The sequence below is a fragment of the Giraffa tippelskirchi genome, chromosome 7 (assembly GCF_054371585.1).
Source record: "Giraffa tippelskirchi isolate mGirTip1 chromosome 7, T2T-mGirTip1v1.2.pri, whole genome shotgun sequence".
Lineage (NCBI taxonomy): Eukaryota > Metazoa > Chordata > Mammalia > Artiodactyla > Giraffidae > Giraffa > Giraffa tippelskirchi.
Genome location: NC_137281.1, coordinates 19,826,368 through 19,852,936, shown reverse-complemented (window position 1 = coordinate 19,852,936; position 26,569 = coordinate 19,826,368).

Sequence of the window (26,569 nt, the reverse complement as noted above, 5' to 3'; positions counted from 1 at the left end):
AGCCAGTCCACCTGGTGTCACTGGGGACATCAGAGGGACACTGGGATTCAAAGACAAATGCCGTCTTAATTGGACAGGTCTCTTTTTAACATTTACCATCTCTTGTTGGGTCTAGCTCAAAGAAGTCAATTTTTTTTTTTTTTTTTTTTTTTACAAACAGGGGAAGAAAAAAATGTCATCCAAAATCCACATTTCTAAGTTACTGGTGTGTGTTTGGTGCAAGTGTGTTGATTCCAGTATCCATGTCAGTGCAATGCCATACATGTAAGCTAGCCATTTTAGGCACAGTATTGAGGGCTGTGACCACATCATGCCACCTGAGTCAGGATCCAGGATAACTCAGTGCAGGCTATTAAGCCACAAACTCATGTCATCAACCGCAGTGGTAGGGACCCAAAGCAGTGAGAGAAACTCCATTCTCAGATTCTGTGTCAGATACCTATGTTCTCAGTTGAGACATTGAGGGGTGTCTTACTCCTGCTGACTCAATTCACATAAAAATGCTGAGAAAATATGAAGGAATATACTGTCTTATCTTCAAATTTAAGCCATGCACCAAAGGAATGTGGTGAACCCGCTATAGAGGCACCATAACTCCGGAGGAATCATGCTTGTGGATTTTGGTGTCAGAGATACCTGGGTTCAAACATCTGCCACCTGCTAGCAGTGTGACTTCACTTATCTGAGTTTGTTTTCTTGTAATGGCTACATGAGGTAGTATTTATATACTCCCTGAAACGTAGCAAGCTCTCAGTAAATGCCAGAAGAAGCAATAAAGTGATAATGATTTTTACCTCTCATTTCTACCTCTTTCCCTGAGCTCCAAATTTGTACAGAAGACTAACTACTCAATATTTCCACCTGGGTGTCCCACAGGCCCTTGGAACACAGCATGATAAATCAAACTCTCCATCTATTTCTTAAACTTGCACAAGCCAAAAACATGGGTCATCACTACCTCTTCCCTTCACTCTCCATTCACATGGATTCAATAACACAGTCCACATGTTCGCTGGACTTCAGGTTGGAACTTCAACTCACAAGTCAGAATTTTCTTCCTCCTCCTAAAAATATACAGAAGTAATATGGAGAACAAAAACAGAAAATGCTTATAAGTCTTCAGGGAAATTCAAAGACAAATCTGATTCAAGACCCCAAAACACATGTAAAGCTTTCAAGAGCAGTTGTGATTGGGCAGAAACCAGGAAGATAAAGCTGAAATAAAACTCAGTGAGGTTCAGGATGGGGAACACATATACACCCATGGCTGATTCATGTCAATGTATGACAAAAACCACTATAATATTACAAAGTAATTAGCCTCCAATTAAAATAAATTAATTAATTAAAAAAAAAACTCAATGAGTAGCTGGAGGAGTTCAGTGATGGTAGATCTCAGGAAAGACCAACTAAGGGACATTTACTAAAGGAAAAAGATTCAGCCTGAAGTGCAAAACTATCCTTGTTTTCAACAATGGGTACTAAAATAGAACAAGGGGGCTTCTGCTAGGAACCCCCTTAGCCTGGTTAGGACAGAGAGGCAGAGTGAGCCATGGTTGCAGGAAGCAGTATGTGTTTGAGGCTACAGAGAAGGGGAAACTTTTGTCTTGTGAAATCTGAAGGGTGACCCTATCCTCTCCTGCCCCTTAACCCTCTTCATGGATGGATCCCATACACTACCTTCTCACATGGCCTCCTTCAGAACTTCCATTTTGAGTGAGTGGCTCGATGCCCTAGCAGTGAGAAAGGCTGAGAACTTGAATTCTGGCTTCTACATTTGTGCTCAGTTGCTTCAGTCATGTCTGACTCTGTGACCCCATGGACTGTAGCCCACCAGGCTCCTCAGTCCCTGGGATTCTCCAAGTAGGAATACTGGAGTGGGTTGCCATTTCCTTCTCCAGGGGACCTTCCTGATCCAGGGATCGAAACGGTGTCTCTTATGTCTCCTGCATTGGTAGGCAGGTTCTTTACCACTAGTGCCACCTGGAAAACCCTCTTTATAGCAATCTGTTACCCCTACCCTTGAACTCATCCTCTGGCTAATGGAGGAAAATCAACCACATCCAATTATAAGTACTACCAAGGAGCAGCTATGACTTCTATACAAAAATACTAAAGGGAAAATTGGAACTAGGTAGCAAAACTTAGAAGCTGAGACTATATGAAGGAATATACTGCCTTCATATTTTGAAAAGAAAAAAAGAACTTCTCTAGTAGTCCTGTTTTCCTAGGGCAGGTAAAAATTATGACCAAACATTTTGTCATAACTTTTAAAAAATGGGAAGCAATAACATTTCTGAAGAAAGCTCACAAAGAAGGAACGATTGTCTTATACATGCTGGCTTGGAGTTAAAGGATGTCATTCAAACCCAAAAAGTCTAGTGATTAAAATCATACGCATATGTTATAAGCACCGAGGACTATACTAACATCATGTGTGTGTGTGTTAAGTTGCTTCAGTCGTGTCTGACTCTTTGTGATGCTATGAACTATAGTCTTCCAGGCTCTTCTGTCCAAGGGATTCTCCAGGCAAAAATACTGGAGTGGGTTGCCCTGCCCTCCTCCAAAGGATCTTCCCAACCAGGGATCGAACCCATATCACTTTACCTCTCCTGTGTTGGCAGGCAGGTTCTTTATCACTAGCGCTACCTGGGAAGCCCATATACTAACATAATATTAGAAACTAAAATTGGGTGGTACAAAAGAAAGAAAGAGAAGGAAAGGAAAAGGAAATCTGCTAAATGTATTATTATTCATGTTAGAGAATGAAGAAAATAATGTCTGAAGAAATAAGAACTAAAGATGTCATAGAAAGTTATAATTACAGGAGTTATGACTAGAGGAAAATACAGACCTTCAAATATTGGGAGCACCAAAATAGATCACATAGTAGAGGTCTTTAAGAACCAAACAAAAATCTATTGTAAAATGATGTGTCAGAACACAGACCAAATATGTGTCATGTAAGTGTAAATGGGCTCAGTTGATCTACAGAAAATACTTTCAGGTTGGTCCACACAGCAAAGCCAACCCCACTTCACTTATATGACAATCTCTAGGTTCATCCCCATCTCTGCAAATGGCACTACATGTTCCTTTCTTTGGCTGAGTAATATTCCATTTTATATATGCCCCACATCTTTATTCATACCTCTGTTGATGGAGACAGGTCTCCATGAAACAGGTAAGACCATGTCACTACAATAGTTGGGCCATGGAAGCAACCTAAATGTCCATCAAAAGAGAAATGGATAAAGAAGGTGTGGTGTATAAATACAGTGGAATATTACTCAACCATAAAAAAGAACAAATAGTGCCATTTGCAGAGATGAGGATGAATATAGAGAGTGTCCTACACAGTAAAGTAAGTCAGAAAGAGTAAAACAAATATATCGTTTAGATGCAGAATCTAGGGAAAAGGTACAGATGAACTTATCTGCAAAGCAGAAATAGAGTTACAGATGTAGAGAACAAACTTATGGTTACCAAATGGGGAAGGGAGCTAGAGACAAACTGGGAGATTGGGGTTGACATATGTACACTACTATGCATAAAATAGATAACTGATGAGAATCTATAGCAGAAAAAAAAAGCCATATAATATAGCTTACATGGCAAATATATAAGTGGGCTTCCCTGGTGGCTCATACAGTAAAGAATCTACCTGCAATGCAGGTAGACCTGGGTTTGAGCCCATGGTCAGGAAGATCCCCTAGAGAAGGAAATGTCAACACACTCTGGTATTCTTGACTGGAGAATCCCATGCACAGAGGAACCTGGCAGGCTACAGTCCATGGGGTCACAAAGAGTTGGACATGACTGAGAGACTAACACACACATACACATGTGTGAAATGAAAAAGGCTACAAATGACCTTGTCTGAACAGGACTAAAGCTACAGATGTAGAAAATAAACTTATGGTTACTGGGAGATAAAAGGGTAAGGATAAATTGGGAGATTGAGATTGACATATCCACATTACTATATATAAAATGAATAACTAATAAGGTCCACACCTACTCTGTACTTTCAGTACATTTATTCCTAAGTATTTTATTTTTGATCTTGTGAGAATATAATTATTTTCTTATTTTTTTCATTAATACTATATAGAAATTCAGTTGATTTTTATATATTGATCTTGTATCTTGCAACCTTGCTAAAACTCACTTATTTTAATAGGTTTTATAGCAGATTCCTTAAGATTTTGGTATATACAAGATTGTATCATCTGCAAGTAGAGTTTGTTTTACTTCCTTTCCAATTTAGTTGCCTTTTATTTCATGTCCTGGTTATGCTGCCCTGGCTAGAACCTCTGGTACCCTGTTAAGTAGATGTGGCAAGAATGGACATCCTGCCTTGTTCCTGTGAGTTTACAAAGCCTGATAGGCAACTTGGAGAAGGCAATGGCAACCCACTCCAGTACTCTTGCCTGGAAAATCCCATGGACGGAGGATCCTGGTAGGCTGCAGTCCATGGGGTCGCTAAGAGTCGGACAGGACTGAGAAACTTCACTTTCACTTTCAAGGACCTACTATATAGCACAGGGAACTCTACTCAATACTCTATAATGACCTACATAGAAAAATAATCTAAAAAAGAGTGGATATCTGTATATGTATAACTGATTTACTTTGCTGTACACCTGAAACTAACATCTCCTAGAACTAACACCAAAAAACAATGTTTCATTCATCATTAGGGATTGGAAGGCAAAAGTAGAGAGTCAAGAGATACCTGGAGTAACAGGCAAGTTTGGCCTTGGAGAACAAAATGAAGCATGGCAAAGGCTAACTGAATTCTGCCAAGAAAATGCACTGGTCATAGCAAACACCCTTTTTCAACAACACAAGAGACAACTTTACACATGGACATCACCAAATGGTCTATACTGAAATCAAACTGATTGCATTCTTTGTAGCCAAAGATGGAGAAGCTGTATACAGTCAGCAAAAACAAGATCTGGAGCTGACTGTGGCTCAGATCATCAGTTTCTCATAGCAAAATTCAGGTTTAAACTAAAGAAAGCAGGAAAAACCACTAGGCCAGCCAGGTATGACTTAAATCAAATCCTTTATGAATATGCAGTAGAAGTAATGGATAGATTCAAGGGATTAGATCTAGTTAACAATGTGTCTGAAGAACTATGGACAGAGGTCTGTAATATTGTACAGGAGGCCGCGAAAACACCATCCCAAAGGAAAAAAGGCAAAGTGGTTATCTGAGGAGGCTTTACAAATAGCTGAAGAAAGAAGAGAAGTGAAAAGCAAGGGAGAAAAGGAAAGATACATCTAATTAAATACAGAGTTCCAAAGAATAGCACAGAGAGACAAGAAGGCTTTCCTCAATGAATATTGCATAAAACTAGAAGAAAACAACAGAAGGGAAAAGACTAGAGATCTCTTCAGGAAGAACTGAAAACATCAAAGAAATATTTCACCCAAAGATGGCACAATAAAGGAAAGAAACAGTAGAGACCTACTTCATGCTGAAGAGATCAAGAGAGATAGAATACATGGAAGGACTGTACAAAAAAGATCATAATGAACCAGATTACGACAAAGGTGTTGTCAGTCACCCAAAGCCAGACATTCTGGAGTGCAAAGTAAAGTGAGCCTTAGGAGGTACTGCTGTTTATAAAGCTAGTGGGTGTGATGGAAGTCCTGTAGAACTATCCAAAACAGTAAAAGATCATGCCATTCAGTTCAGTTCAGTCACTCAGTCGTGTCCGACTCTTTGTGACCCCATGAATTGCAGCACGCCAGGCCTCCCTGTCCATCACCAACTCCCGGAGTTTACCCAAACCCATGTCCATTGTGACGGTGATGCCATCTAACCATCTCATCCTCTGCCGCCCCCTTCTCCTCCTGCCCCCAATCCTTCCCAGCATTAGGGTCTTTTCCAATGAGTCAACCCTTCGCATGAGGTGCCCAAAGTATTGGAGTTTCAGCTTCAACATCAGTCCTTCCAATGAACAACCAGGACTGATCTCCTTTAGGATGGACTGGTTGGATGTCCTTGCAGTCCAAGGGACTCTCAAGAGTCTTCTCCAACACCACAGTTCAAAAGCATCAATTCTGCGGCACTCAGCTTTCTTCACCGTCCAAACCTCACATCCATACATGATCACTGGAAAAACCATAGCCTTGACTAGACAGACCGTTGTTGGCAAAGTAATGTCTCTGCTTTTAAATATGCTATCTAGGTTGGCCATAACCTTCCTTCCAAGGAGTAAGCGTCTTTTAATTAATCACTGCAATCACCATCAGCAGTGATTTTGGAGTCCCAAAAGATAAAGTCTGACACTGTTTCCACTGTTTTCCCATCTACTTCCCATGAAGTGATGGGACGAGATGCCATGATCTTAGTTTTCTGAATGTTGAGCTTTAAGCCAACTTTTTCACTCTCCTCTTTCACTTTCATCAAGAGGCTCTTTAGTTCTTCACTTTCTGCCATAAGGGTGGTGTCATCTGCATATCTGAGGTTATTGATATTTCTCCCGGCAATCTTGATTCCAGCTTGTGTTTCTTCCAGCCCAGCGTTTCTCATGATGTACTCTGCATATGAGTTAAATAAGTAGGGTGACAATATACAGCCTTGAAGTACTCCTTTTCCTATTTGGAACCAGTCTGTTGTTCCATGTCCAGTTCTAACTGTTGCTTCCTGATCTGCATACAGGTTTCTCAAGAGACAGATCAGATGGTCTGGTATTCCCATCTCTTTCAGAATTTTCCACAGTTTATTGTGATCCACACAGTCAAAGGCTTTGGCATAGTCAATAAAGCAGAAATAGATGTTTTTCTGGAACTCTCTTGCTTTCTCGATGATCCAGCGGATGCTGGCAATTTGATCTCTGGTTTCTCTGCCTTTTCTAAAACTAGCTTGAACATCTGGAAGTTCACGGTTCACATATTGCTGAAACCTGGCTTGGAGAATTTTGAACATTACTTTACTAGCGTGTGAGATGAGTGCAATTGTGCGGTAGTTTGAGCATTCTTTGGCATTGCCTTTCTTTGGGATTGAAATGAAAACTGACCTTTTCCAGTCCTGTGGCCACTGCTGAGTTTTCCAAATTTGCTGGCATATCGAGTGCAGCACTTTCACAGCATCATCTTTCAGGATTTGAAATAGCTCAACTGGAATTCCATCATCTCAACTAGCTTTGTTCATAGTGAAGCTTTCTAAGGCTCACTTGACTTCACATTCCAGGATGTCTGGCTCTAGGTGAGTGATCACACCATCGTGATTATCTGGGTTGTGAAGATCTTTTTTGTACAGTTCTTCTGTGTATTCTTGGGTTGTGAAGATCTTTTTTGTACAGTTCTTCTGTGTATTCTTGCCACCTCTTCTTAATATCTTCTGCTTCTGTTAGGTCCATACCATTTCTGTCCTTTATCATGCCATTAAGGTATTGCATTTAATACATCAGAAAATCTGGAATACCCAACAGTGGCCACAGGACTGGAAAAGGTCAATCTTCATACCAATTCCCAAGAAGGTAGTGCTAAAGAATATGCTAACTATCAGACAATTACACTCATCTCCTATGGTAGCAATTTCAGTTCAGTCACTCAGTCATGTCCGACTCTTTGTGACACCCATGAACTGAAGCACTCCAGGCTTCCCTGTCCTTCAGCAACTCCCAGAGATTGCTCAAACTCATGTCTGTCAAGTCAGTGATGCCATCCAACCATCTCATCCTCTCTAGTCCCCTTATCCTCCTGCCTTCAATCTTTCCCAGCATCAGGGTCTTTTCAAATGAATCAGTTCTTCACATCACTTGGCCAAAGTATTGGAGCTTCAGCTTCAGCATCAATCCTTCCAATGAATAATCAGGACTGATTTCCTTTATGATGGACTGATTGAATCTCCTTGCTGTCCAAGGGACTCTCAAGAGTCTTCTTCAACACCAAAGTACCAAAGCATCAATTCTTCAGTGCTCAGCTTTCTTTATGGTCTAATGCTCACATTCATACATGACTACTGGAAAAAGCGTAGTTTTGATTAGATGGACATTTGTCGGCAAAGTAATGTCTCTGCTTTTTCATATGCTGTCTAGGTTTGTCATAACTTTTCTTCCAAGGAGCAAGCATCTTTTAATTTTGTGGCTGCAGTCACCATCTGCAGTGATTTTTGAGCCCAAGAAAATAAAGTCTGTCACATTTTCCATTGTTTCCCCCATCTATTTGCCATGAAGTGATGGAACCGGATGCCATGATTTTAGTTTTTTGAATACTGAGTTTTAAATCAGGTTTTTCTCTCTCCTCTTTCACTTTTATCAAGAGGCCCTTTAGTTCTTCTTCGCTTTCTGTCATAATGGTGGTGTCATCTGTGTATCTGAGGTTATTGATATTTCTCCCGGCAATCTTGATTCCAGCTTGTGTTACATACAACCTAGCATTTCACATGATGTACTCTGCATATAAGTTAAATAAGCAAGGTGACAATATACAGCCTTGATGTACTCTTTTTCCAATTTGGAACCAGTCTGTTGTTCCATGTCTGGTTCTAACTGTTGCTTCTTGACCTGCATACAGACTTCTCAGGAGGCAGGTAAGGTGGTCCGATATACCCATCTCTTAAAGAAATTTCCACAGTTTGTTATGATCCACACAGTCAAAGGCCTTGGTGTAGTCAATAAAGCAGAAGTAGATGTTTCTCTGGAACTCTCTTGCTTTTTCTGGAGATGGCAATGGCACCCCACTGCAGTACTCTTGCCTGGAAAATCCCACGGACGGAGGAGCCTGGTAGGCTATAGTCCATAGGGTCGCTAACAGTCGGATGTGACTGAGCGACTTCACTTTCACTTTTCCCTTTCATGCACTGGAGAAGGAAATGGCAACCCACTCCAGTGTTCTTGCCTGGAGAATCCCAGGGACGGTGGAGCCTGGTGGGCTGCCATCTATGGGGTCGCACAGAGTTGGACACGACTGAAGTGACTTAGCAGATTGCTTTTTCAGTGATCCAGTGGATGTTGACAATTTGACCTCTAGTCCCTCTGCCTTTTCTAAATCCAGCTTGAATACCTGGAATTTCTTGGTTCACATACTGTTGAAGCCTCGCTTGGAGAATTTTGAACATTACTTTGCTTGAGTGTGAGACGAGTGCAATTGTGTGGTAGTTTGAACATTCTTTGGCATTGTGTTTCTTTGGGATTTGAATTAAAACTGAATTTTTCCAGTCCTGTGCCCACTACTGAGTTTTCCAAATTTGCTGGCATATTGAGTGCAACACTTTCACAGCATCATCTTTTAGGATTTGAAATAGCTCAACTGGGATTCCATCACCTCCACTAGCATTGTTCGTAGTGATGTTTCGTAGGGCCCACTTGACTTCACACTCCAGGATGTGTGGCTCCAGGTGAGTGATCACACCATCATGGTTATCTGGGTCATTAAGATCTTTTTTGTGTAGTTCTTCTGTGTATTCTTGCCACTTTTTCTTAATATCTTCTGCTTCTGTTAGTTCCATACCATTTCTGTCCTTTATTGTGCCCATCTTTGCATAAAATGTTTCCTTGGTACCTCTAGTTTCCTTGAAGAGATCTCTAGTCTTTCCCATTCTGTTGTTTTCCTCCACTTCTGTACATTGTTTACTTAGGAAGGCTTTCTTATCTCTCCTTGCTATTCTTTGTAATTCTGCATTCAGATGGGTATAACTTTCCTTTTTTCCTTTGCCTTTAGCTTCTCTTCTTTTGTCAGCTATTTGTAAGGCCTCCTCAGACAACCCTTTTGCCTCTTTGCATTTCTTTTTCTTGGAGATGGTCTTGATCACTGCCTCCTCTATAATGTCATGAACCTTTGTCCATAGTTTTTCAGGCACTCTGTCTATCAGATCTAATCCCTTGAATCCATTTGTCATTTCCACTGTATAATTGCAAGGGATTTGATTTAGGTCATACTTGAATGGTCTAGTGATTTTCCCTACTGTCTTCAATACAAGTCTGAATTTTGCAGTAAGGAGTTCATGATCTGAGCCACTGTCACCTCCTGGTCTTGTTTTTTCTGACTGTATAGAGCTCCTCCATCTTCACCTGCAAAGATTATAATCAATCTGATTTCAGTATTGACCATCTGGTGATGTTCATGTGTATAGTCATCTCTTGTGCTGCTTGAAGAGGGTGTTTGCTATGACCAGTGCATTCTGTTGGCAAAACTCTGTTAGCCTTTGCCCTGCTTCATTTTTTACTCCAAGGCCAAACTTGCCTGTTACTCCAGGTATCTCTTGACTTCCTACTTTTGCATTCCAGTCCCCTATGATGAAAAGGACATCTTCTTTTGGTGTTAGTTCTAGAAGGTCTTGTAGGTCATCACAGACTATTCAACTTCAGATTTTTGGCATTACTGGTTGGGGCATAGACTTGGATTACTGTGATACTGAGTGGTTGGCCTTGGAAACTAATAGAGATCATTCTGTCATTTCTGAGATTGCACCCAAGTACGGCGTTAAATTCACCAATTCCAGTCTGTTTTAGTTTGCTGATTCCTAAAATGTTGATGTTCACTCTTGCCATTTCCTGTTTGACCACTTCCAGTTTACCTTGATTCATGGACCTAGCGTTCCAGGTTTCTATGCAATATTGCTCTTTACAGCATCAGACTTTACACCCATCACCAGTCACATCCACAATTGGGTGTTGTTTTTGCTTTGGCTCCGTCTCTTCATTCCTTCTGTAGTTATTTCTCCTCTCATCTCCAGTAGCATATTGGGTACCTACTGACCTTGGGAATTCATCTTTCAGTGTCCTATCTTTTTGCCTTTTCATACTATTCAGGGGGTTCTCAAGGAAAGAATCCTGAAGTGGTTTGCCATTCCCTTCTCCAGTGGACCATATTTTGTCAGAACACTCTATCATGACCCATCTATCTTGGGTGGCCCTACATGGCATGGCTCATAGTTTCATTGAGTTAGACAAGGCTGTGGTCCATGTGATCAGTTTGGTTAGTTTTCTGTGATTGTGGTTTTCATTCTGTCTGCCCTTTAATGAACAAGGATAAGAGGCTTATGGAAGCTTCCTGATGGGAGAGCCTGACTCCCATCAGGGGGGAAACTGGGTCTTGCTCTGATGGGTGGGGCCATGTTCAGTAAATCTTTAATCCAATTTTCTGTTGATGGGTGAGGTTGTGTTACCTGCCTGTTGCCTCCACCAGAGACTCCTGGACACTCACAGGCAAGTCTGACTCAGTCTATCGTGGGGACACGGCTCCTTTCTCCTGGCTCCTGGTGCACGCAAGGTTTTTTTGTGCCCTCCAAGTGCCTGTTTCCCCAGTATTCGGGAAGTTCTGCTATCAAATTCCACTGGTCTCCAACGTCAAATTCCCTGGAGGTCCTCAGTCCCTTTGCCAGATCTCCAGGTTGAGAAATCTGTTGTGGATCCTAGAACTTTCTTAACAGTTAAGAATTTCTTTGGAATAATTGTTCTGAAGTTTGTGGGCCATCTGCTCAGTGACTCTATGTTGGATAATACTACTTGACCCAGGTCTGCTGCAGCCAGAGCCCCTGTTTCCATGGCAGGCCACTGCTGACCTGTGCCTCTGCAGGAGACACTCAAACACTCAAAGGAAGATCTGGGTCAATCTCTGTTGGGCCTCTGGGTCCTGGTGTGCATAATGTTTTGTTTGAGCCCTCTGAGCATCTCTGGTGGATATGGGGTTTGATTCTAAATGTGATTTTGCCCCCCACTTCCTTCTTGTTGGGGCCTCTCCTTTGCCCTTGAACATGGGGTATCTTTTTTTGGTGGGATCCAACATTCTGTTGATGGTTGTTCAGCAGTGAGTTGCAATTTTGGAGTTCTCCCAGGAGAGGATGAGCATATGTCTTTCTACTACCCCATCTAGAAAAAGCTATTTTTCAACAATGGTTTTCAGGTCTGCTCAGAAGCAACATGATTATGGAGGCTGAGAAAGTCCCATGAGCTATAGTTGCCAACCTGGGTACCCAGGAGAGCCAATAGTGGTAGTTACAGTCTGAGTTGGAAGACTTGGGAACCAGTAGACTCGATGGTATAAATTCTAGTCCAAGTCCAAGTCCAAATCCATAGGCAGGAGAAGACCAATGTCCAAGAGGAAGTTCAGTGCCATGACTTCACAAGCCTCCATCCACACTGTTCATCAGTTTTACTGGTGCCAAAGGCGTCTTTTCTCTCATAGGCTCTCAGCAATGTGAGGGCAGGAATTGTGCCTTAATCATCTCTGTTCATTCTTCAGCATGAGAACGGGAGTCCCAAAAAAGGGACATAGCAAACAGGAAAGATTTGACAACTGCTTCAATAGTTCTTCATTGAGGTCATGGTTACTTTGATTGTGTATATGCTTGCAGTTCTGAGAGTTCACCTTTCCTTCTCCAGGAGATCATCCTGACCCAGGGATTGAACCCGCATCTCCTGCATTGCAGGCACATTCTTTTCCACTGAACCACCAGGGAAGCCAGCCCATGCTACTAAGGTCATGCATAAAATCTTGCATGCTAGGCTTTAGCATTCTGTGAACCAAGAACTTTCAGATAGATGTCCAAGCAGGGTTTTGAAAAGGAAGAGGAATCAGAGATCAAATTGCCAACACTTGCTGGATTATAGAGAAAGCAAGGAAATTCCAGAAAAACGTCTACTTCTGTTTCATCGACTATGCTAAAGCCTTTGACTGTGTGGATCATAATAAACTATGGAAAGCTCTTAAGAGATGGGAATATCAGACCATCTTAACTGTCTCCTGAGAAACCTGCATGTGGGTCAAGAAGCAACAGTTAGAACACTGCATGGAGCAACTGATTGGTTCAAGATTGAGAAAAGAGTATAACAGGGCTGTCTGCTGTCACCCTGTTTGTTTAACCTACATGCTGAGCACATCATGAGAAATGCTGGGCTGGATAAGTTACAAGCTGGAATTAAGATAGACAGGAGAAACCTCAACAACCTCAGATATGCAGATGATACCACTCTAATGGCAGAAAGTGAAGAGAAACTAAAGAGCCTCTTGATGAGGGTGAAAGAGGAGAGTGAAAGACCTGGCTTGAAGCTAAATATTAGGAAAACTAAGATCATGGTATCTGGCCCCATTACTTTATGGCAAATAGAAGGAGAAAAGGTGGAAGTAGTAACAGATTTTCTCTTCTTGGGCTCTAAGATCACTTCAGATGGTGACTGGAGCCATGAAATCAGAAGACAATTGTTTTTTGACAGGAAAGCGATGACAAACCTAAACAGTATGTTGAAAAGCAGAGACATTACTCTTCCGAAAAACGTCTGTAAAGTCAAGGCTGTGGTCTTCCTAGTGGTCACATACGGTTGTGAGAGCTGGACCGTAAAGAAGGCAGAACACCAATGAATCATTGCCTTCAAACTGTGGTGCTGGAAAAAACTCATGAAATTCTCTTGGACAGCAAGGAGATCAAACCAGTCAATTATAAGGGAAATCAACCCTGAATTTTCATTCAAAGGACTGATGCTGAAGCTCCAGTATTTTGTTCATATGATGTGAACAGCTGACTCGCTGGAAAAGTCCCTGAGGCTGAGAAACATTGAGGGCAGAAGCAGAAGGGGGCATCACATGATGAGATGCCTGGATGGCATCACTGATGCAATGGACATGAACTTGGGCAAACTTCAGGAGATGGTGAGAGACAGCAAGACCTGGTGTGCTGCAGTCCACAGGGTTGCAAAGAGTCAGATACAACTGCATGACTGAACAACAACAACAATACCCAAAACTAACACAACATTGTAAACGAATTGTACTCCAATAATTTTTTTAAAAGAAAAGGAAACAAGAGATATTCAAAGGAACAAGACAGATGTAAACAGAAAGAAGCAGAGACCATGCTCTTACTATCTGAGAAGGTGGGATTCAGAATCAAAGCTTAAAATGAGACATTTATAATGCTAAAGGGAAAAATTCACAACCATCATATAACAGTTCTGAATACCTGCATCAGATGACATAGCAACAACTGCATGACAGAAATTACAGAAGATGCAAGGAGAAACAAGCAGTAACACCAAGAACAGGACACAACTCAGCACTCTTTACATGACAGACCAGTGGACAAAAATTTAGACTCTAGCAGCCCCAGATAACATAATTACTAAGACAGACTGGACTGAGTCACACAGATTACATACTTTGACAACAGATCATTTATTTTATTTTCAAATGCCCATGAAATATTAATAAAAGAATCAATCATACTGTAGGCCACAAAGGGACCCCAGTAAATTTCCCAAAACCAGAAATAGCAGAGATGATATTCTCTGATCACAGAGTAATAAAAATAGAAGTACATAACAAAATCAGAAAATAAAAATCCCTTGCCACCTGAAAATTAAAAATACATTGAAATCACTCTGAGACAGTCTAAGTTAAAGAGCAAACATAAGTCCAAAATGAATAATTTCCAAAAATTAGTGGTGAAAATACTATATATCAGAACCTATAACTACAGCTAAATAGGACTCAGGGGGAAAAAGTCATAAACTCTAAAGCTTAGGTCAATAAAAAGAATAAAAGCAGATGAATTAAGCATCTGACTAAAAAAGTGTGGAGTAAAACAAAGGTAAAATGTAAAGAGATAATAAAAGTAAAAGCAAAAATCAGTAAGTTAGAACACTAGAAACCCACAGCCCACAAACTGTATCTTTAGGAGAGAGAGAAACACAGTAAGATAGCCCAGTAGTCAACCTACTCACCAAAAAAAGGAAGAAGAAAATACAAAGAAAGAAATGAAAAATGTAAATAGACCAGTGTCCATTGAAAAAATACATAAAAGGCTATCTAAAAGAGCTTTTGATAAAAAGTAGTTGTAGGCCTGGGGAAATTTAATTAAATATTTTAGAAAATCAGGTGGCCCAATAATGCTTAAATATTCTAGAGCATGTAGCAAGAAAGAAAATTCCCAAGATCTTTTATGGAAGTAAATATAATATTATGCCTAAATCTGGTACAGACTAGGTGAAAACAAATAAAAATCACTGTCTAACTTTATTTGGCATATTTGTGCAAAAATCAGATATAAAATATTAGCAAACAGAGTCCATTAGACCATTAAAATAATACAGTACAAAAATGGGTTTTATTTCACAAATCTAAGAATGGTAAAATAATAGGAGAATCACTAAGTACGTTATTCTACCACTGATTGTAAGGAGAAAAATCATAAGACCAATTCAGACAATAAGAAAAGTTACATGTTAAATTCAACAACAATTTTAAAAAAACATCAACAGCACAATAAAATATGACTAACATATAAAAGCTTCTCAAAAATTCACAAAGAAAATACAGTGACCAAGTTGAAAGTGGGGGCCAAAAATGTTCACAGAAAAGGAAATATAAATGATTAAATGTAAGAAGAGAAGCTCAATTTTAATAAGACCCCCAATTTAAAGTTATTTCAAGATGCTGTTTTCACCAATTCAACTGGCAAAAATCCAAAAGTTTGGTAGCATTCTGTTAGGGATGCTTTGGAGAAACAGGCATCACATATTGCTGGTGGGAATATGAATTGGTATTAACCCCTGCAGAGGGCAAATCAGCACCATCTATCAAAATTATGTATGTATATATCCTTTGACCCATCAATTATACATTTGGGAATTTATCCTCCAGTTACACTTGCATGCACTTGAAATGATGTCTGTATACAGTTATTCATTAGCTTCTTGCAAGAGAAAAAAGGCAAAAAACCTAAATGTCCATCTGTTACGAACTGGCTAAAAATTATGGTATATCCATATAATATAATACCACAAAACTATAAAGACATAGTCACACTTTCTATATATGGATATAGAAAGACTGCCAGTGTATACCAAGTAAAACAAATTCACTAAAAAGCCCACAATGTGCCAAACAATGTGTATATTAAGCTGCCTTTTGTGTTAAAAGAGAAGTATATATATACATATATATATATATATATATACACATATATACATATTTATGAAACATGTGTGTATGTGTTAGGTAATAAGCAATTTCCTATAGCTTTAGGAAATAGTGTTGCAAATATTGGCCTACATCTAGTTTTCCAGGTTGATCAACCACTTCTGTTCCCTCCAACACACAGCCTACGCTAATCGCATAATCTATCCTTTAGTTGTACTGAGCCACTTAACAGCCTCTGGTTATCTTTGTGCATATATTGTGCCCTCTGCCTAAAGCACCAAGATGCCCACTGTCTGTCAGATGGGCCACTCATCCTTCAAGAAGGTCCAGTTCCAAAAACTCACCTACACTTAGGAGAGAGAGAGTGGCTTCCTTCTGTGGGCTCATACGCACACTCCTCTTTGTCAAACTGTACTGAATATTTTTTTTAACTTATTTTCTTACTGAAAGATAATTGCTTTACAGAATTTTGTTGTTTTCTGTCAAACTTCAACATGAACCAACTATAGGTATACATATATCCCCTCCCTTTTGATCCTCCCTCCCATGTACTGAAGTTTTTGCTTAGATAGGTAACATCCCAAGAACACCATGAGAAATTCAGGGACAGAAGTCACGTGTTATATTTACTTTTGCATCCCCAGGACCTATCTGACCCAGATCATGCACATAATAAATATGCCTTCGAATGGGAGGGGTAAACAAACCACATGTCCGTCAACGAATGAACGGGTTAGCAAAATACGACACATACATACAAAGGAATATTATTCAGCCTTAAAGGGAAAGGTAGTTATGACACAGCCTACAACATGGATGAACCTTGGAAACATATTAACTGAAATAATTCAGATCCAAAAGGACAAATGTGCGCTGTGCTTCGTCATCCCATCGTGTCCGACTCTTTGCAGCTCTATGCACTGCAGTCTACCAGGTTCCTCTGTCCATAGGGATTCTCCAGGCAAGAATAATGGAGTGGGTTGTCATGCCCTCCTTCAGGGGATCTTCCCAACCCAGGGATCGAACCCAGGTCTCTCACGTTGCAGGCAGATTCTTTACCATCTGATCCACCAGGAAAGCCCAAGAATACTGGAATGGGTAGCCTATCCCTTTTTCAGGGGATCTTCCCAACCCAGGAATTGAACCAGGGTCTCCTGCACTGCAGGTGGATTTTTTACCAGCTGAGTACACAAATATTTGAAATTCATATGAGTTTTTTGGATAAATATCAGAAACAAATTTAGACACTTATATTAGTAGTCAAATTCATAAAGATAGAAATAGAATGATGGTTGCCGGGGGGTCAAGGGAGGATGGAATGGATGCTTGAATGGGAACAGAGTTTCAGTTTGGAAAGATGAAATGTTCTGAAGATGGTGGTGATGGTTCCACAACAGTCTGAATGTAGTTAATGTCACTGAGTCATTATTCTCAAGAACACATTTATACCCTATTCCCAAAGATGGCAAATACTGTACATTGTGTCCCTGTTTTTCTGTCAAAATCAATTCTACCATTAGAAAATTTTCTCTTGAGACTTAATTGAAAGCTGTCAATGAATGGTCACTAAAATCTTGGTAAATATGCTACACGATTCATTTGTCAATAAATACTGATGGCCAGCTAGGTGGCAGACATAAGGTGCTGGGGACACAGAAGTGAGAAAGACAGACCTCTTTTCCTCTCTTCAAGGAACATCCACACAACACTGAATCTACAGACCCTGAAGAACTTTGAAGACCCTTTGCCTCTAGTTCTTCCAGTCTAGGGGGTCACCCTCTCAGTGACCCCCCTGTACTTCCCTCTACTCTGGAGTAGTTTTCACTTAGTATACCAAGTGTCTGTTAACATTCCACAGTAGAGAACCTTTTCCCTTAAAACAAAACACAAAATGTTTATGAAATAAATTGCCTGGGTAGAAATGCAGTGCTCATTTTCACGTTTTATTTTCAAATAGGTTATCGCTAGGATAGAGAAGTACTATTGATTTTTGTGTGTTGATCTTGAGTTTAGCTATCTCACTGAACTCTATTATTAGTTCTAATAGTGTGTGTGTTGATTCCTTCGGTTATTCTGGAGAGATGATCATATCATTTGCAGATAATGTCCATTTTATCTCTTCTCTTCGAATGTTTACAACTCCGATTTCTTTCTGTTCCCTCATAACATTGGCCATGACCTTTTAAACAAAACTTCCCCCCAAACCCCCATAAGGTACCAAAAAAAGTGAATTAACTTTATGATATAGAAAGAAAAGATTTTTATTCAAAGAAACCATGAACAAAGTTACTAAGTGCTAGACTAGAAGATACTTGCAATATCTAAAACAACAAGGGATTATTGTTTCTAGACTAAGTAAGGAATTTCTGTATATCAATAAGGAGAAAATGTCAATGGAAAAAGTGATCAGAGGATCTGAATAGTAATTTATAGTTGAGAAAATTCTAAAGCTAACAAGCACATCGAAGAGATGCTTAAAATCCTTAATAATCAGAGAAGTGCAAATTAAAACAATAATGAGCTATTGCTTATACATATTAGACTGGCTGAGTTAGAAAGCTGATGCCAAACGTTGGAGGAAATGTGGGGATATGAGAATGTAAACCACCTCTTAAGGTGATGTGACCAGTGCAGCAATTCTGAATAGCAATTGGGTAGCTTTAAGTCACCTTTTATTTTATTTTTTTTTTAAGTCACCTTTTAAAATGCATCTGCTCAAGGGTATCCCCAGTTCCCATACGTGCTCCTAAGTGGACATGTGCTAGGAAGTCCATGGTAACCTTGCCTGCCATGTTGAGGAGTTGAAGGCATTTGGGTTCCCCATCTTTGACTAAGTGTATAGATAAAATATGGTGAATGCAAACCATGGAGTCTCATGCATCACCTGGGAAAAACAGTCTAGATGTGTCCTGGGTCTTAAAGGTATAGTGCTAAGTGAGGGAAATGTTTAAAAAGTCTACGATGTCTCAACCAATATCATTTATATGAAATTCAATTGCATGCATACAAATCAAGAGTACATATTTTGCAAGAACATACATGAATAAAAAAAGCAAGCCCATGTTAAGTGCATCAAAATTAAAGCAATGCTGAGAGGCCAGAAGGTTTCGGAGAGAGAGATGACAGGAGCCAAGCTGATGTCTCAGAAGGGTCACGTGGAGCTTCTAGCTCAGCCAAAGCATCATCTCAGAGTTATCTCAAAGATGCCCACAAGAAGCGGCCCAATCACACTTCATGTCATGAGATGAGAGCCTGTGATTAGCAGTTACAAATTGGTATATTTAGAATGGATAAACAACAAGGTCACACTACATAGCACAGGGAGCAATATTCAACATCCTGTGATAAACCATAATGGAAAAGAATATATATGCATGTATATACGTACCACTGAGTCACTTTTCTGTACAGCAGTGATTAGCACAATATCATCATTCAACTATACTTCAATAAAAAATAAAATTAAAATATGAAAAAATGAAAAAATATTTTAAAAAAGTAAAGTGGAAAAAAAAGCAGAATAAGAATGGGAGAAGAGCCTTTTTGCCTACTCCCTACCTTGTAAAGAAAGGGAGGGGTGGCAAGCAAGTGAGAAAGGAGGAGGGCAGAAGCTTTCTCATCCTCCTCGCCACCCCCAGGCCTCTGCCTTCCCTGCGTCATCTTGTTCACAAAGTACAAAGGACTCAGAAAGGCGGCCTTGTCTTCTGATCTGGCCAGGATCCAAAACCTCACGTGATAAGTTAGGCCAGGCCTGGAGTCCAGAGCCCAGTGCTGTATTCATTGTACATGGAGGGGTACCTGGTTCTCAAAGATTTGATTCAGAGAAAATAAGTAATTGGCCTCAGAAGCTCATTAGTCAGGCAGGGAATACACCCAGCCTTCTCTCTGTCACTTTTCTTAGCCACATCATTTGACAACGTGGCAGGTTGGGGTTGCACCCCTCATGTCAACGGAGGCCCGCCAGAAACCCCGGGCTGCCAGAGCTGGGCCACGTTGGAGACGGCATTTTTATTAATGTCTGTCAAGGAGACTGGTGGCTTAACAGGCTGACTGTTAGAGATTATATATTGACCTGGCTTCCTGAATGTATTCTCGGCTGGTTAAGGATTGCTACATACAAGTTCACTGGAAAGTTAGCCAGCCTGCTGCTCTCAAAATACTCTAAGGGTTGAGGGGAGCAGAGAGGTGACTCCTGTCTCTGGACAATTTGGGAAGCAGGAACCGGAAAGAATAATAAATGTGGTGAAAATGTATCCACCACAGGGAGAGGGTCTGGGATCAGGGACTGGACACAAATCCAGAACAAATCCTTCCTAAACACAGTGGAAAAGCATGGACGGACCCATGTCCTAATTTAGGGCAGTTCACTTGATCAGCGATTTCCAGGCAAGTCCCAGGGGAATCAAAGTGAGTTCAAGATGAACAAGTTTGGTGCCCACAGCTAAGTGGTTAGACTTTATCCTAGGATAATGGCCCAGGGCCTGAAGGGCAGTGGCACCTCCCACCTGTGTGGCCATCTCCAAAGAGGTAGGCAAGAGGTTGGGGAGTGTAGGTTGCACGCTTATACTGGCAGAGTGGGAGCTCTGACTGCAGAATGGTACATGCCAGAAACAAGTAGAGTAATGTGACCAATCTGGATGCGGACTGGAACGCTTGGCTTACTCAAATACATACTTTGGTAAGAATTTAGAAGGAAAGTTGTGCAGAAGCTTGGACAGCAACCCAAGTCCAAATCCACTCACAGGAGCATCTTTTCTGGATGCCATAGGTCTTGAGCGGTCACCCTTCATTAGCAGCTACCAAGCTTTCAAAGAACACGAGAGTAATTAAGCATGCTTGTCCTGGACCCTGGGGTGGGGAGACTTGGTCTAGCAGTGCCTCCTGATGCCCATGAGTCTCCAGAGAAGGATGCCTCATCTGTAGTCCCTGGAATGCCACTGGGAAGCTACCACGGTTTCACACTGAAAGGTACCAAAGAGCTGGGCCATCTCATTCCATAGATGGATGAATGAAAATCAGTCTTGCAAATCTGCCTTAATGTTCATTTGCAACAGCTGCCTGCAGTTGGGAAACCAGATCTGCTTTGTGGCATCCTTGTTTGAAGACGATCCGTCTGGGACTTGGCGGCCTCTCCCACCATCGTCCTACCCCTGAGGCAGTCACGCAGTTCCTGTGGGCTGCCCAGAGTCCCTAACCCTGCCCAGAGTCCCTAACCCTCAGCCCAGAGTCCCTGAGTATCAAACACTCCAGGTGCTCAAATGACAATCAGAAGGCATGGCCTGAGTGGCACGGGAACACCCTCGAGATGCCAAGCTTGCACCCAAGCCTTGGCTTTGACTCTCAAAGAACTAAAGTCAACATGTGCCTGGGCATCAAATCAGAGAGAACTGTCAACTCTTTCAGCTTGTCAATTCTGCGGCACTAAAATTTCCTTCTTAAACAGTATCCAATTTCAAGTGTAAAGGAAGAGAACGGATAATACAGATGTTTCGTGGATTTTGAAGTATCAAGAGTCTAAAACTATCACTTTTACTTAATCAGCCACCTCGGAAAAGTTCAAAGCGTTTTTCATGGACATTTTCATGCAAAATCTCACAAAAGCAGACGAGAAAGATGAGATCTTCATTTTAAAGACAGCAATGAAGGGGCGGCTAGAGGTCAGCAGACCCTTAGCCTCTTTCTTCTATATGTCATTTCCCAATCCCAACAGTCAGCGTCACATTTTTAAAGCACTGTCCCTAGACAGGCCAGGCTGTTCTGGACCTTCCAGGACTAGAGAAACAAGCACAGAAGTCAGGCACTGAGGGGACGGGTGGCTTTGTGCCCAGTAGAGACAGTGACAAGCCAGAATGCTCCGGGTCTAGAAACAGCTGACCCAGCTCTGGCCTACCCTGCCATGAAGAATGTGGACCTCAATGAAGCCAGATAATCTGATTTTTAAAGAGAAGATGTAAATTTAATAGTTTTTGGAAAAAATTCAGTGACTTTTCGTTTTTGAAAAAAAATTCATTGCAAGAAAAAAAAAAAAATCACATCTGTGATCCAGACACTGCCCAAGGCAGCTGGTTTGCAACCTCAATCCTGGGATGTACTGCCACTGATGGCAATTTCTATCTGTGTTTAGGAGAGAAAAAAAGAAAGAAAAAAAAAAGAACTCCTATTTTAAACCACAAATGACTGCAAACACATCTGCCTGCTAGGAGACCTACACCCTTTTTCTCCAGTCTGGAATATTTTCTAAGAAAGATACTGTGCTAGTTTTGAGCCATGAGCCCCTGCTGTCACCTTCTTCAGACAGTCTGAAAGGGGCAAGTAGATATTTTAAATTTAATTTTTATAGAAGTTTAGTTGAACTACAATGTTCTGTTAATTACTGCTGTACATATATACCATGGAATACTACTCAGCTATAAAAAAGGATGAAAGAATGCCATTTGCAGCAACCTGGATGCAACTAGAGATTATCATATTCATCATACTAAGTGAAGTGTGTCAGAAAGAGAAAGATGAGTAGATTTTTATCTGCTTAGAAAAGAGAGAAGAATGTAGGGTTTGGAGATCTGAGTTCTGCTGCAAATAAAGCCCCTTTCTTGTTCCTGTCCAGTCTTCCAGAAAAGTTTACTATCTTCACCTGCTTTTGCTAAGTTGAAGCAGGGGGGAGTGCCCCACATCTGTGTCAATGTGGAGAGGAAAGAGTCACCGGGCGAGTCTCCAAATGCCTCAATGAGAGAAAGAAGTGGGAGAAGAAGGCACATAGAACTCCTCCGAGATACTGGAAAAGAGGTTTCTTGGCTTCCTTTTGAAGGTAGGACAGGATTTGAGAGTTTTGTTTTGCTTCTTTAAGGTCAGAATGACCCCTGCAGCCTGGAGGCTTGGGGACATGTTTACTCAGGCAGCCAATAAGCTTTGAGTCACCAAGATCAGGGCACAGGCCACAGGCTATGAGCTGCTCTATTGTGGACAAACAAGGGCTCACGTTCTGCCGAGAGTCCCAGGGTTATCAGGCCCCCGGGAGCAAGTGTGGGATATGCAGCCAGAGTTTGCATTCCAGAAGGTGTGGCCTCTCTGTACTCAGCAACCAAATGGCAAGGCTGGTGGGGGGCCCACCCTAGAGGTACCATGATGGGCATCACGTCATGACCACAGAATGAAGCCTGGGGCAGCTGCGGACAGGGCATTTACTCCTTCCCTGGGCCTTGGAGGGAGCTACCCGAACACCCAGTTTGGGTGGCAGCAGAGGTGGTCCTGAGTAGATAGAAATGTCCTCAGGACCCTTTTTGCAGTAGTCCCTGGGATCTAAGAAAGCTAACATGTTTGTGAAACAGGAAAGCAGAGTGGGAGATCCCTACGGCTTCCCTTGGAAATAGTTCTTTGTGCTCAAGACACTTCCAGGCTTCCAACTACACATAGCCCCCTCATCCCCACCCCTCTGTCCCCTGGGGAAGTAAGCCTTAACATACAGAGATCTAGCCCCAGGTCTTGTAGTTTGAGCCCAAGGGACGTGATATCTCCTAGCCTGGCCTGGGGACTCTGCAAGAGCTTCCTTTCTTGCTGTGACCTTCCAGGGGATTTTGGAACCACTGATCATGAGTCACGGCAGAGAGGTGAGTTTCCCTTACTTCTTCTTGGCTATGATTAATGTATGAATTGTTGGCATTGTGGCTGTTTTTTTTCATAAAAAAAAATTTAAAACAGCGGTAAAGGGAACATACTATGCCCACCCACAGTCTGGCTACCGTCATCTCACATAACCAGATCAGTTTATTTGGTTAAAGCAATGTGAACTGTAACCCTGAATAATTTATTGAACTATTGAACCACTTGGAAAATAATTGAAGCTTGAGCCTAGTTTTACATAACAGATTTAAACTGGAGGGAAATGTGTTAGCAAGATCTCAACCTCTAGAAAGAGAAAAGGCAGCGAGGGAGCTGACAGTCCTTATCATAACATACAGTTGTGTAAAGAATTTCTAACCGGCCACTGTCTTTGGCGATGACTCGAGAGCACCCCCCATCCCACTCCAGCTGGACCTAACCACAGAGGGAAGAGAGCTGGAATGGGAGAGGAAGAGGGGCACTGCCAAAATGAGAAGGGACCCCAGAATTTGAGGAGCTGGGGCACAGGGAATGTCTCTCATCCACAGCATCTCGTCTTGACAATGATCTATAGTATACGGGTCTACTGAAGATGGCCTAGAGGATGTTAGTTGTGCACAAGTAACGTGGGCTCCACTTGCAGGGAAAGGAGGTATCAGCTCCACCTGGTTCTGTGCCTTGGTGAGACAACATCTGGTGTGCCATGTGCACATCTGGGCCCATGTGATTAAAGGGGCATCAATAAACTAAGGAACCCAACAATTAGCATTCAGAGTGGAGGAGGCGTTCCAACCGCACGCAAACGCAATCAGCTGAGGAACACACTCTCTTCTCATTTTAAAACTTTCCTCGTAGTACAGGTATTTTGATACATATACTATAGTTAACAAAATATAGAAAATACAGATAAATCAGAAATCACAATCTCAAAGGCAGAGGTGTATATCCTTCAAGGTTTTACATATTGCACTATAAGTTGTTTGGAAAGTGGTGGCCATGTGATTCCATAATCGGTTTTTTTTTAATTAGCAATACATATTGTTATTTTATATAAAAATATATGTCTTGAATAGGCAAATATTTTTGTCTATAAAATGTATGTACAAAATTATTTTGAATAGCCACATGGTATTCCTGTACTGTCATTTACTAATGAGTGCAGGTTGATTCTGATTTTCATATTTATACACAATAATGCTGGTATGATAAAAAGCAGAAAGACGTTTTACTAAAGAAGCACCCTTTATGTTTTATCTCTTAATTCTCCAGCTCTGGAGGGGAGATACTACTAATATCTCTATTTTATAGAGGAGAAAAATAAACTTACAGATTTTAAGTAACTAACTGGCTATGACATCCTGGGCTAGGATCAGAGCTGGAATTTAAACCCAGGCCTGTCTGATGCTGCAGCCAAGATTGTAATTACCCCAATCCACTGCTGTCTACACACATCTATTGCAATTTTCCTGACTACTTCCTGAGGTTGAATGCCTGAATGTAAGACAGGCTGGTTCCTGGGACCCTTTGCTGCAAAGCTTGCACCTGGGCAAATGTCTCTTCAAGCAAAGAAACTATAAGGGACTGAAAATAACTGCATGCATGTGCAATTGGGGCAAATTATGGACAAGAAGATACAAAAAGTCAAAAAAGCCCAACTGCAGCTTCTGGAGAGCTGAGAGCCAAGGCAGGGTACTCCACATGCCACCTGCACACAACATCACCAAATGGGTGGACAGACCAGCTAAGCTAACCCTCTGGCCCAAACCCTGGACCCCTACCTTCACTCTGTATAAGGAACCAGCTCACCCTTCCTCGAGAAGCAACGAAGCCTGTTGTTTGTTCTCACTCCCTCCTGCTGTAGCAGGGACCCAAAAAAGTCTTGCCTAAATTTCTTTTGTGGCTTCTGATCAATTTCTATTGATTAAGGAGGCTAGAGTTGGATGGTGAAGAAAGCTGAGTGCTGAAGAATTGATGCTTTTGAACCGTGGTGTTGGAGAAGACTCTTGAGAGCCCTTTGGACAGCAAGGAGATCCAACCAGTCCATCCTAAAGGAGATCAGTCCTGGTTGTTCATTTGAAGGACTGATGTTGAAGCTGAAACTCCAATACTTTGGCCACCTCATGCGAAGAGTTGACTCATTGGAAAAGACTCTAATGCTGGGAAGGACTGGGGGCAGGAGGAGAAGGGGACGACAGAGGATGAGATGGTTGGATGGCATCACCGACTCGATGGACATGGGTTTGGGTAAACTCCGGGAGTTGGTGATGGACAGGGAGGCCTGGCATGGTGCGATTCATGGGGTCGCAAAGAGTCGGACACGACTGAGTGACTGAACTGAATTGAACTGAACTGAAGGAGGCTAAGAACCCTGTATACTTACTGGGACAAAGAAAATCAGAACTTTTAAATCTAGGAAACAGACAAAGTAGTCACTGCATTCAGAGATCAGTAGGCTCCTGGGGTGGCTGCATGTTGATTCATTCTGGGCTCATCCGCCAGCCCACAGGAATAGAGAGGCTTAAAGTGGATCACAAGCACTCTGAAATTGAAGGGTCTCCCTTGTGAGGCAGGGAACACCCTCTCCAAAAGCATTCCAGCACAGTTCACAGAGGTCTCTGGTAGAGATGCCAGCCCTGGGCAGGAGATTGAAGATGAAGACCGGCACCCTCTCCACGCCTCCCATTTTACAGTACCACCACTCATTGGCTAGCTTGTACTATAATTATGATATAACACTGAGGGAGTCTTTATTTATATGCCATAGTTACTAAAGCAGTGTTTCAAAACTATCTCTATAAAAGAAAAGTCATCTTTGATCTCTTAAAAATATGGGGGTAGGTAGAGGAGGAAGGGATGAACCCATATATGGAAATGTGTTCAATTGGAGCAAAATGCAAAACTGGCTTCCGTTTTCAATTAGGAGCCTTTGTTCCCTGGCAGTGGCCCGTCCTCCGCCTTGCCTGCTGCCCGGCCTGCGTTACTCATGGAAGTCACGCATTATTATAACTTAATTTGCGTATTCACCTGAAGAAAACTGTGATGTGGGCACCAGAAGAGACACAGACTGCTTAGCCTAAGTTGGCCTTTTCTCCCT